Source organism: Camellia sinensis, chromosome 6, assembly GCF_055761805.1.
Source record: "Camellia sinensis isolate YWXY chromosome 6, ASM5576180v1, whole genome shotgun sequence".
NCBI classification, from domain to species: domain Eukaryota; kingdom Viridiplantae; phylum Streptophyta; class Magnoliopsida; order Ericales; family Theaceae; genus Camellia; species Camellia sinensis.
In genome coordinates, this window is record NC_138966.1 from 35,001 (window position 1) to 47,500 (window position 12,500).

The following is a 12,500-nucleotide window of genomic DNA, read 5'->3' on the forward strand; positions in this document are numbered from 1 at the left end:
AATGGCAATTACCCGAGGGACACGCTTTTCGCAAGGCACCTTCCACTAGGGAAGCGCAGGCAACCCGAAGGCGAGTCGAAGACAACCCGAGGGACATGGAGGAATGCACCAGTGGAGTTCGCTGCACAGGCAGGGATCCGTCCAACTCGCACAAACCGAACACAACTCACGCGCCACGACGTACACTGTGCACCAGCCCCCCAAAACGAATCACCCCCCGAAGGACTAAAAAGCCCGACGAACGCGCGAAAACATTTAGAGAGGCCGAGCAAGCACCGGTTAGCGCGAATGCGAATAACAAACGCAACAGGCAACTTTCGAGGGACATACTTTTCGCAACAAGCTTCCACTAGGAAAGCATAGGCAACTCGTTCGAACGTCAAAGCCAACCAAATGGCAATTACCCGAGGGACACGCTTTTCGCAAGGCACCTTCCACTAGGGAAGCGCAAGCAACCCGAAGGCGAGTCGAAGACAACCCGAGGGACATGGAGGAATGCACCAGTGGAGTTCGCTGCACAGGCAGGGATCCGTCCAACTCGCACAAACCGAACACAACTCACGCGCCACGACGTACACTGTGCACCAGCCCCCCAAAACGAATCACCCCCCGAAGGACCAAGAAGCCCGACGAACGCGCGAAAACATTTAGAGAGGCCGAGCAAGCACCGGTTAGCGCGAATGCAAATAACAAACGCAACAGGCAACTTTCGAGGGACATACTTCCCGCAACAAGCTTCCACAAGGAAAGCACAGGCAACTCGTTCGCACGCCAAAGCCAACCAAATGGCAATTTAACCGAGGGACATGCATTTCGCAAGGCAACTTGTACAATTACCCGAGGGACATGGCATGCTTGCCAAGGCCGTGGCTTGGCATGCTTGCCAAGGCCGTGGCATGACATGCTGCTGGCCAAGGCCGGGCATGCCATGCTGCTGGACAAGGCCGTGGCAAGGCATGCTGATGGCCGAGGCCGTGGCAAGGCATGCTGATGGCCGAGGCCGTGGCGTGGCATGCCATGCTGCTGGACGAGGCCGTGGCAAGGCATGCTGCTGGCCAAGGCATTGGCATGGCATGCTGCTGCTGACCAAGGCTTGGGCTTGCCATGCTGCTGGCAAAGGCCGCGGCATGGCATGCTGCCGGCAAAGGCCGCGGCATGGCATGCTGCCGGCCAAGGCCGCGGCATGGCATGCTGCCGGCCAAGGCCGCGGCATGCCATGTTGCTGGCCAAGGCCGTGGCATGGCATGCTGCTGGCCAAGGCCGTGGCATGACATGCTGGCCAAGGCCGGGGCATGGCATGCTGCTGGCCAAGGCCGGGGCATGGCATGCTGCTGGCCAAGGCCGTGGCATGGCATGCTGCTGGCCAAGGCCGTGGCATGACATGCTTGCCAAGGCCAAGGCATGGCATGCTGCTGGCCAAGGCTTTGGCATGCCATGTTGCTGGCCAAGGCTTTGGCATGCCATGTTGCTGGCCAAGGCTGTGGCATGGCATGCTGCTGGCCAAGGCTGTGGCATGGCATGCTGCTGGCCAAGGCCGTGGCATGGCATGCTGCTGGCCAAGGCCGGGGCATGGCATGCTGCTGGCCAAGGCCGTGGCATGGCATGCTGCTGGCCAAGGCCGTGGCATGGCATGCTGCTGGCCAAGGCCGTGGCATGACATGCTTGCCAAGGCCAAGGCATGGCATGCTGCTGGCCAAGGCTTTGGCATGCCATGTTGCTGGCCAAGGCTGTGGCATGGCATGCTGCTGGCCAAGGCGGTGGCATGGCATGCTGCTGGCCAAGGCCGTGGCATGGCATGCTGCTGGCCAAGGCCGGGGCATGGCATGCTGCTGGCCAAGGCCGTGGCATGGCATGCTGCTGGCCAAGGCCGTGGCATGACATGCTTGCCAAGGCCAAGGCATGGCATGCTGCTGGCCAAGGCTTTGGCATGCCATGTTGCTGGCCAAGGCTGTGGCATGGCATGCTGCTGGCCAAGGCTGTGGCATGGCATGCTGCTGGCCAAGGCCGTGGCATGGCATGCTGCTGGCCAAGGCCGGGGCATGGCATGCTGCTGGCCAAGGCCGTGGCATGGCATGCTGCTGGCCAAGGCCGTGGCATGACATGCTTGCCAAGGCCAAGGCATGGCATGCTGCTGGCCAAGGCTTTGGCATGCCATGTTGCTGGCCAAGGCTTTGGCATGCCATGTTGCTGGCCAAGGCTGTGGCATGGCATGCTGGCCTAGGCCAACGTGCCACCGCCACCGCCGCGGGCCGCCACTCGACGCATCCCGTGCTTGGCTATGTAGTTTCGATGCCACAAGCCAATGCCACAAGCCAAGCGATGGCATGTGCCAAGCGCCCGCCTAGGCATAGGCGTGGCCTGTGGCCTGGCCATGCTGGCCAGCCTTAAGGGAGGTGCCCCCCCCTTATAATAGCCTGTTAAGCCCTTTTCAATCTGGCAGGAGGAAACATCAAGCATGTTCGAGGAGTCATAATGGGGTTTTTTTAAAAAGTAATGGTTTTTTGCCAAAACTTTCAACATGAAAGTTGTATGAAATAATTTAATACACCATAAAAAAAATTATAAAAAAATATTTGGCCACCGGAATATTTTATTTTAATTTATTTCAATTTTAATACTTAAAAAATAATAAAAATTACTAAAAATACTCAAAAAATTCTAGAAAAATTCCAACAATTATAAGATGAGGCACTAGTAATTATAGTAATTTTTTTAATTATTTTTTTATTTTTAATTTATTTTATTATAATTTTTATGAGTAAATAAATAATTAAAAAGCCCGACGAACGTGCAAAAACTCTTAGAGAAACCCAGCAAGCATCGGATAGCTCGAATGCAAATAACAAACGCAACAGGCAACTTCCGAGGGACATACTTTTCCCAACAAAGCTTCCACTGGGGAAAGCACTAGCAACGGGTTCGCAAGTCAAAGGCAACCAAACGGCTATTACCCGAGGGACAAGCATTTCGCAGGGCAACATATACGTAAGTCAAAGCCAAACCAAATGGCAATTACACGAGGGACAGGATTGCTTGCCAAGGGCGTGGCATGCGATGTTCTAGCCCAAGGCAAAGGCACGCCACGCTGCGGGACAAGGCCGTGGCAAGACATGCGGCTGGCCTTGGCCTTGGCATGGCATGCCGCCGGCTTTGGCTGGGCTGCGTTGGCCTTGCCATGGAATGTTGCTGGCTTCGGATGGGCTGCCTTGGCCTTGGCCTTGGCCGTGGCATGGCATGCTGCTGGCCTTGGCCTTGGCCTTGGCATGGCATGCTGGCGGCTTTGGCTGGGCTGCCTTGGCCGTGGCATGGCATGCTGCTGGCCTTGGCCTTGGCATGGCATGCTGCTGGCTTTGGCTGGGCTGCCTTGGCCGTGGCATGGCATGCTGCTGGCCTTGGCCTTGGCATGGCATGCTGCTGGCTTTGGCTGGGCTGCCTTGGCCGTGGCATGGCATGCTGCTGGCCTAGGCCTTGGCATGGCATGCTGCTGGCTTTGGCTGGGCTGCCTTGGCCGTGGCATGGCATGCTGCTGGCCTAGGCCTTGGCATGGCATGCTGCTGGCTTTGGCTGGCAGCCTTGGTCGTGGCATGGCATGCTGCTGGCCTTGGCCTTGGCATGGCATGCCGCCGGCTTTGGCTGGGCTGCGTTGGCCGTGGCATGGCATGCTGCTGGCCTTGGCCTTGGCATGGCATGCTGCTGGCTTTGGCTGGCCTGCCTTGGCCGTGGCATGGCATGCTGCTGGCCTAGGCCTTGGCATGGCATGCTGCTGGCTTTGGCTGGCCTGCCTTGGCCGTGGCATGGCATGCTGCTGGCCTAGGCCATGGCATGGCATGCTGCTGGCTTTGGCTGGCCTGCCTTGGCCGTGGCATGGCATGCTGCTGGCCTTGGCCTTGACATGGCATGCTGCTGGCTTTGGCAGGCCTGCCTTGGCCGTGGCATGGCATGCTGCTGGCCAAGGCCTTGGCCTGGCATGCTGCTGGCTTTGGCTGGGCTGCCTTGGCCGTGCCATGGCATGCTGCTGGCCTTGGCCTTGGCATGGCATGCTGCTGGCTTTGGCTGGCCTGCCTTGGCCGTGGCATGGCATGCTGCTGGCCTAGGCCTTGGCATGGCATGCTGCTGGCTTTGGCTGCGCTGCCTTGGCCGTGGCATGGCATGCTGCTGGCCTTGGCCTTGGCATGGCATGCTGCTGGCTTTGGCTGGCCTGCCTTGGCCGTGGCATGGCATTCTGCTGGCCTTGGCCTTGGCATGGCATGCTGCTGGCTTTGGCTGGGCTGCCTTGGCCGTGGCATGGCATGCTGCTGGCCTAGGCCTTGGCATGGCATGCTGCTGGCTTTGGCTGGGCTGCCTTGGCCGTGGCATGGCATGCTGCTGGCCTTGGCCTTGGCATGGCATGCTGCTGGCTTTGGCAGGCCTGCCTTGGCCGTGGCATGGCATGCTGCTGGCCTAGGCCTTGGCATGGCATGCTGCTGGCTTTGGCTGGGCTGCCTTGGCCGTGGCATGGCATGCTGCTGGCCTTGGCCTTGGCATGGCATGCTGCTGGCTTTGGCTGGGCTGCCTTGGCCGTGGCATGGCATGCTGCTGGCCTTGGCCTTGGCATGGCATGCTGCTGGCTTTGGCTGGGCTGCCTTGGCCGTGGCATGGCATGCTGCTGGCCTTGGCCTTGGCATGGCAAGCTGCTGGCTTTGGCTGGGCTGCCTTGGCCGTGGCATGGCATGCTGCTGGCCTTGGCTGGGCTGCCTTGGCCGTGGCATGGCATGCTGCTGGCCTTGGCCTTGGCATGGCATGCTGCTGGCTTTGGCTGGGCTGCCTTGGCCGTGGCATGGCATGCTGCTGGCCTTGGCCTTGGCATGGCATGCTGCTGGCTTTGGCAGGCCTGCCTTGGCCGTGGCATGGCATGCTGCTGGCCTAGGCCTTGGCATGGCATGCTGCTGGCTTTGGCTGGGCTGCCTTGGCCGTGGCATGGCATGCTGCTGGCCTTGGCCTTGGCATGGCATGCTGCTGGCTTTGGCTGGGCTGCCTTGGCCGTGGCATGGCATGCTGCTGGCCTTGGCCTTGGCATGGCATGCTGCTGGCTTTGGCTGGGCTGCCTTGGCCGTGGCATGGCATGCTGCTGGCCTAGGCCTTGGCATGGCATGCTGCTGGCTTTGGCTGGGCTGCCTTGGCCGTGGCATGGCATGCTGCTGGCCTTGGCCTTGGCATGGCATGCTGCTGGCTTTGGCTGGGCTGCCTTGGCCGTGGCATGGCATGCTGCTGGCCTTGGCCTTGGCATGGGATGCTGCTGGCTTTGGCAGGCCTGCCTTGGCCGTGGCAAGGCATGCTGCTGGCCTAGGCCTTGGCATGGCATGCTGCTGGCTTTGGCTGGGCTGCCTTGGCCGTGGCATGGCATGCTGCTGGCCTTGGCCTTGGCATGGCATGCTGCTGGCTTTGGCTGGGCTGCCTTGGCCGTGGCATGGCATGCTGCTGGCCTTGGCCTTGGCATGGCATGCTGCTGGCTTTGGCTGGGCTGCCTTGGCCGTGGCATGGCATGCTGCTGGCCTTGGCCTTGGCATGGCATGCTGCTGGCTTTGGCTGGGCTGCCTTGGCCGTGGCATGGCATGCTGCTGGCCCTGGCCTTGGCATGGCATGCTGCTGGCTTTGGCAGGCCTGCCTTGGCCGTGGCATGGCATGCTGCTGGCCTAGGCCTTGGCATGGCATGCTGCTGGCTTTGGCTGGGCTGCCTTGGCCGTGGCATGGCATGCTGCTGGCCTTGGCCTTGGCATGGCATGCTGCAGGCTTTGGCTGGCCTGCCTTGGCCGTGGCATGGCATGCTGCTGGCCTAGGCCTTGGCATGGCATGCTGCTGGCTTTGGCTGGGCTGCCTTGGCCGTGGCATGGCATGCTGCTGGCCTAGGCCTTGGCATGGCATGCTGCTGGCTTTGGCTGGGCTGCCTTGTCCGTGGCATGGCATGCTGCTGGCCTTGGCCTTGGCATGGCATGCTGCTGGCTTTGGCTGGGCTGCCTTGGCCGTGGCATGGCATGCTGCTGGCCTTGGCCTTGGCATGGCATGCTGCTGGCTTTGGCTGGGCTGCCTTGGCCGTGGCATGGCATGCTGCTGGCCTAGGCCTTGGCATGGCATGCTGCTGGCTTTGGCTGGGCTGCCTTGGCCGTGGCATGGCATGCTGCTGGCCTTGGCCTTGGCATGGCATGCTGCTGGCTTTGGCCGGGCTGCCTTGGCCGTGGCATGGCATGCTGCTGGCCTTGGCCTTGGCATGGGATGCTGCTGGCTTTGGCAGGCCAGCCTTGGCCGTGGCATGGCATGCTGCTGGCCTAGGCCTTGGCATGGCATGCTGCTGGCTTTGGCTGGGCTGCCTTGGCCGTGGCATGGCATGCTGCTGGCCTTGGCCTTGGCATGGCATGCTGCTGGCTTTGGCTGGGCTGCCTTGGCCGTGGCATGGCATGCTGCTGGCCTTGGCCTTGGCATGGCATGCTGCTGGCTTTGGCTGGGCTGCCTTGGCCGTGGCATGGCATGCTGCTGGCCTTGGCCTTGGCATGGCAAGCTGCTGGCTTTGGCTGGGCTGCCTTGGCCGTGGCATGGCATGCTGCTGGCCTTGGCTGGGCTGCCTTGGCCGTGGCATGGCATGCTGCTGGCCTTGGCCTTGGCATGGCATGCTGCTGGCTTTGGCTGGGCTGCCTTGGCCGTGGCATGGCATGCTGCTGGCCTTGGCCTTGGCATGGCATGCTGCTGGCTTTGGCTGGGCTGCCTTGGCCGTGGCATGGCATGCTGCTGGCCTAGGCCTTGGCATGGCATGCTGCTGGCTTTGGCTGGCCTGCCTTGGCCGTGGCATGCCATGCTGCTGGCCTTGGCCTTGGCATGGCATGCTGCTGGCTTTGGCTGGGCTGCCTTGGCCGTGGCATGGCATGCTGCTGGCCTTGGCCTTGGCATGGGATGCTGCTGGCTTTGGCAGGCCTGCCTTGGCCGTGGCATGGCATGCTGCTGGCCTAGGCCTTGGCATGGCATGCTGCTGGCTTTGGCTGGGCTGCCTTGGCCGTGGCATGGCATGCTGCTGGCCTTGGCCTTGGCATGGCATGCTGCTGGCTTTGGCTGGGCTGCCTTGGCCGTGGCATGGCATGCTGCTGGCCTTGGCCTTGGCATGGCATGCTGCTGGCTTTGGCTGGGCTGCCTTGGCCGTGGCATGGCATGCTGCTGGCCTTGGCCTTGGCATGGCAAGCTGCTGGCTTTGGCTGGGCTGCCTTGGCCGTGGCATGGCATGCTGCTGGCCTTGGCTGGGCTGCCTTGGCCGTGGCATGGCATGCTGCTGGCCTTGGCCTTGGCATGGCATGCTGCTGGCTTTGGCTGGGCTGCCTTGGCCGTGGCATGGCATGCTGCTGGCCTAGGCCTTGGCATGGCATGCTGCTGGCTTTGGCTGGGCTGCCTTGGCCGTGGCATGGCATGCTGCTGGCCTTGGCCTTGGCATGGCATGCTGCTGGCTTTGGCTGGGCTGCCTTGGCCGTGGCATGGCATGCTGCTGGCCTTGGCCTTGGCATGGGATGCTGCTGGCTTTGGCAGGCCTGCCTTGGCCGTGGCATGGCATGCTGCTGGCCTAGGCCTTGGCATGGCATGCTGCTGGCTTTGGCTGGGCTGCCTTGGCCGTGGCATGGCATGCTGCTGGCCTTGGCCTTGGCATGGCATGCTGCTGGCTTTGGCTGGGCTGCCTTGGCCGTGGCATGGCATGCTGCTGGCCTTGGCCTTGGCATGGCATGCTGCTGGCTTTGGCTTGGCTGCCTTGGCCGTGGCATGGCATGCTGCTGGCCTTGGCCTTGGCATGGCAAGCTGCTGGCTTTGGCTGGGCTGCCTTGGCCGTGGCATGGCATGCTGCTGGCTTTGGCTGGGCTGCCTTGGCCGTGGCATGGCATGCTGCTGGCCTTGGCCTTGGCATGGCAAGCTGCTGGCTTTGGCTGGGCTGCCTTGGCCGTGGCATGGCATGCTGCTGGCCTTGGCTGGGCTGCCTTGGCCGTGGCATGGCATGCTGCTGGCCTTGGCCTTGGCATGGCATGCTGCTGGCTTTGGCTGGGCTGCCTTGGCCGTGGCATGGCATGCTGCTGGCCTAGGCCTTGGCATGGCATGCTGCTGGCTTTGGCTGGGCTGCCTTGGCCGTGGCATGGCATGCTGCTGGCCTTGGCCTTGGCATGGCATGCTGCTGGCTTTGGCTGGGCTGCCTTGGCCGTGGCATGGCATGCTGCTGGCCTTGGCCTTGGCATGGGATGCTGCTGGCTTTGGCAGGCCTGCCTTGGCCGTGGCATGGCATGCTGCTGGCCTAGGCCTTGGCATGGCATGCTGCTGGCTTTGGCTGGGCTGCCTTGGCCGTGGCATGGCATGCTGCTGGCCTTGGCCTTGGCATGGCATGCTGCTGGCTTTGGCTGGGCTGCCTTGGCCGTGGCATGGCATGCTGCTGGCCTTGGCCTTGGCATGGCATGCTGCTGGCTTTGGCTTGGCTGCCTTGGCCGTGGCATGGCATGCTGCTGGCCTTGGCCTTGGCATGGCAAGCTGCTGGCTTTGGCTGGGCTGCCTTGGCCGTGGCATGGCATGCTGCTGGCCTTGGCTGGGCTGCCTTGGCCGTGGCATGGCATGCTGCTGGCCTAGGCCTTGGCATGGCATGCTGCTGGCTTTGGCTGGGCTGCCTTGGCCGTGGCATGGCATGCTGCTGGCCTTGGCCTTGGCATGGCATGCTGCTGGCTTTGGCTGGGCTGCCTTGGCCGTGGCATGGCATGCTGCTGGCCTTGGCCTTGGCATGGCATGCTGCTGGCTTTGGCTTGGCTGCCTTGGCCGTGGCATGGCATGCTGCTGGCCTTGGCCTTGGCATGGCAAGCTGCTGGCTTTGGCTGGGCTGCCTTGGCCGTGGCATGGCATGCTGCTGGCCTTGGCTGGGCTGCCTTGGCCGTGGCATGGCATGCTGCTGGCCTTGGCCTTGGCATGGCATGCTGCTGGCTTTGGCTGGGCTGCCTTGGCCGTGGCATGGCATGCTGCTGGCCTTGGCCTTGGCATGGCAAGCTGCTGGCTTTGGCTGGGCTGCCTTGGCCGTGGCATGGCATGCTGCTGGCCTTGGCCTTGGCATGGCATGCTGCTGGCTTTGGCTGGCCTGCCTTGGCCGTGGCATGCCATGCTGCTGGCCATGGCCTTGGGGCTGGGCTGCCTTGGCTGCGGTTCTTATCACTAGACGTGCGTTGCGTGCGAAGGCGTGCAAAGGCGTGCGCGACCATGCGCGCAACACGCGCACCGTGGTCAAAAGACCACGCGCGCGGTATTCGCACAGGCCACGCTGCCCACGCCGCGGGCATGCCAGGCCAGGCTGCCCTGGCCGGCTGCATGCCAGGCCGCCCAGGCCGTGCGCATGCCATGCCGTGCTGCCCAGGCCAGCTGCATGCCAGGCCGCCCAGGCCGTGCGCATGCCATGCCGTGCTGCCCACGCCGCGGGCATGCCAGGCCGGCTGCATGCCAGGCCGCCCAGGCCGTGCGCATGCCATGCCGTGCTGCCCACGCCGCGGGCATGCCAGGCCGGCTGCATGCCAGGCCGCCCAGGCCGTGCGCATGCCATGCCGTGCTGCCCATGCCGCGCGCATGCCAGGCCGCCCACGCCCGCGCGGATGCCACGCCATGCTGCCCAAGGCCGCGCCCAGGCCGCGCAAGGCCGCGCCCAGGCCGCCCAAGGCCGCGCAAGGCCGCCCAAGGCCGCGGCCGAGCCGCCCCAGGCCGCAGCCCAGGCCGCGGTCGAGCCGCAGTGCATGTAACCCAAGGCCGCAGCCCAGGCCGCGCCCAACATGGGGCGTACCTGCCACTGCCTTGCCCTGGGCAAGGGAGGTGCCCCCCCCTTATAATAGCCTGTTAAGCCCTTTTCAGTCTGGCAGGAGGAAACATCAAGCATGTTCGAGGAGTCATAATGGGGTTTTTTTAAAAAGTAATGGTTTTTTGCCAAAACTTTCAACATGAAAGTTGTAGGAAATAATTTAATACACCATAAAAAAAATTAAAAAAAATATTTTTTTACCGAAAATATTTTATTTTAATTTATTTCGATATTAATACTTAAAAAATAATAAAAATTAATAAAAATGGTCAAAAAATTATGGAAAAATTCCCATAATTAAAGGATGATTCACTAGTAATTATAGAAATTATTAAATTATTTTTTTCATTTTTTTTATTTTATTTTGATTTTTTTATGCCAAATAAGGGCTTTAAAAATTCGAAAAGCTCCAGAAAAATTGCAAAAAAATAGGGAATGACATTTAAAATTGATTGTAGTGCATTTTTAATTGTGTTGCACGGTTTGGGTAAGATTATAAAAGAATCATGTTCAAAAAGATCGGTCGAGGCGGTGGCATGCCATGGCCTTGGCCTTGGCCATGCCTTGCACAGGGACTTGGCCTTGCCCACTGCCTTGGCCTTGGCTTTGGCCTTGGCCTTGGCCTTGGCATGGCATGGCATGCTCGCCGAGGCCGTGGCATGCCTTGCTGCTAGCCAAGGCCGTGGCGTTGCATGCTCGCCCAGCCCGTGGCATGCCATGCTCGCCCAGCCCGTGGCACGCCATGTTGGCCCAAGGCATTGGCATGGCATGCCGGCCAAGGCATGCTGGCCAACGTTGCACAAGGCGGTGCCATGGCATGGCATGCTGACCAAGACCGTGCCATGGCATGCTGGGCGAGGCCGGGGCATGGCATGCTGGCCGAGGCCGTGGCTTGCCATGCCGCCACGGCCGTGGCATGCCGGGCAACGGACCGGCATGGCCCAGCCCGTGGCACGCCATGTTGGCCCAAGGCATTGGCATGGCATGCCGGCCAAGGCATGCTGGCCAACGCTGCGGCACGGCGTGCTGGACAAGGCGGTGCCATGGCATGGCATGCTGACCGAGGCCGTGGCATGGCATGTTGGGCGACGCCGTAGCAAGGCATGCGGGCCGAGGCCGTGGCATGGCATGTTTGCAACGCCGTGGCAAGACATGCGGGCCGTGGCATGGCATGGCATGCGGGCCGAGGCCGTGGCACGACATGTTGGCCAAGGCTAAGGCATGGCACGCCGGGCAACGCGGTGGCATGGCATGCCGGGCAACGCGGTGGCAAGGCATGCGGGCCGGGGCCGTGGCATGGCATGTTGGGCGACGCCGTAGCAAGGCATGCGGTCCGAGGCCGTGGCATGTCATGCGGGCCGAGGCCGTGGCATGGCATGCGGGCCGAGGCCGTGGCATGGCATGTTGGGCGACGCCGTAGCAAGGCATGCGGGCCGAGGCCGTGGCATGTCATGCGAGCCGAGGCCGTGGCATGGCATGCGGGCCGAGGCCGTGGCATGGCAAGTTGGGCGACGTCGTGGCAAGGCATGCGGGCCGAGGCCGTGGCATGTCATGCGGGCCGAGGCCGTGGCTTGGCATGCGGGCCGAGGCCGTGTCATGGCAAGTTTGGCCCAGGCCGTGGCTCGACATGTTGGCCAAGGCTAAGGCATGGCACGCCGGTCAACGCGGTGGCATGGCATGCTGGGCAACGCGGTGGCAAGGCATGCGGGCCGAGGCCGTGGCATGGCATGTTGGGCAACGCCGTAGCAAGGCATGCGGGCCGAGGCCGTGGCATGGCATGCGGGCCGTGGCCGTGGCATGGCATGTTGGGCGACGCCGTGGCATGGCATGCGGGCCGAGGCCGTGGCATGGCATGTTTGGCAACGCCGTGGCAAGACATGCGGGCCGTGGCATGGCATGGCATGCGGGCCGAGGCCGTGGCATGTAATGCGGGCCGAGGCCGTGACATGTAATGCGGGTCGAGGCCGTGGCATGGCATGTTGGGCGACGCCGTACCAAGGCATGCGGGCCGAGGCCGTGGCATGGCATGCGGGCCGAGGCCGTGGCATGGCATGTTGGGCGACGCCGTAGCAAGGCATGCGGGCCGAGGCCGTGGCTCGACATGTTGGCCAAGGCTAAGGCATGGCACGCCGGGCAACGCGGTGGCATGGCATGCTGGGCAACGCGGTGGCAAGGCATGCGGGCCGAGGCCGTGGCATGGCATGTCGGGCAACGCCGTAGCAAGGCATGCGGGCCGAGGCCGTGGCATGGCATGCGGGCCGTGGCCGTGGCCGTGGCATGGCATGTTGGGCGACGCCGTGGCATGGCATGCGGGCCGAGGCCGTGGCATGGCATGTTTGGCAACGCCGTGGCAAGACATGCGGGCCGAGGCCGTGGCATGGCATGCGGGCCGAGGCCGTGGCATGCCATGTTGGGCAACGCCGTAGCAAGGCATGCGGGCCGAGGCCGTGGCATGGCATGCGGGCCGTGGCCGCGGCATGGCATGTTGGGCGACGCCGTGGCATGGCATGCGGGCCGAGGCCGTGGCATGGCATGTTTGGCAACGCCGTGGCAAGACATGCGGGCCGTGGCATGGCATGTTGGGCAACGCCGTGGCAAGGCATGCGGGCCGAGGCCGTGGCATGGCATGCGGGCCGAGGCCGTGGCATGTCATGCGGGCCGAGGCCGTGGCATGGCATGCGGG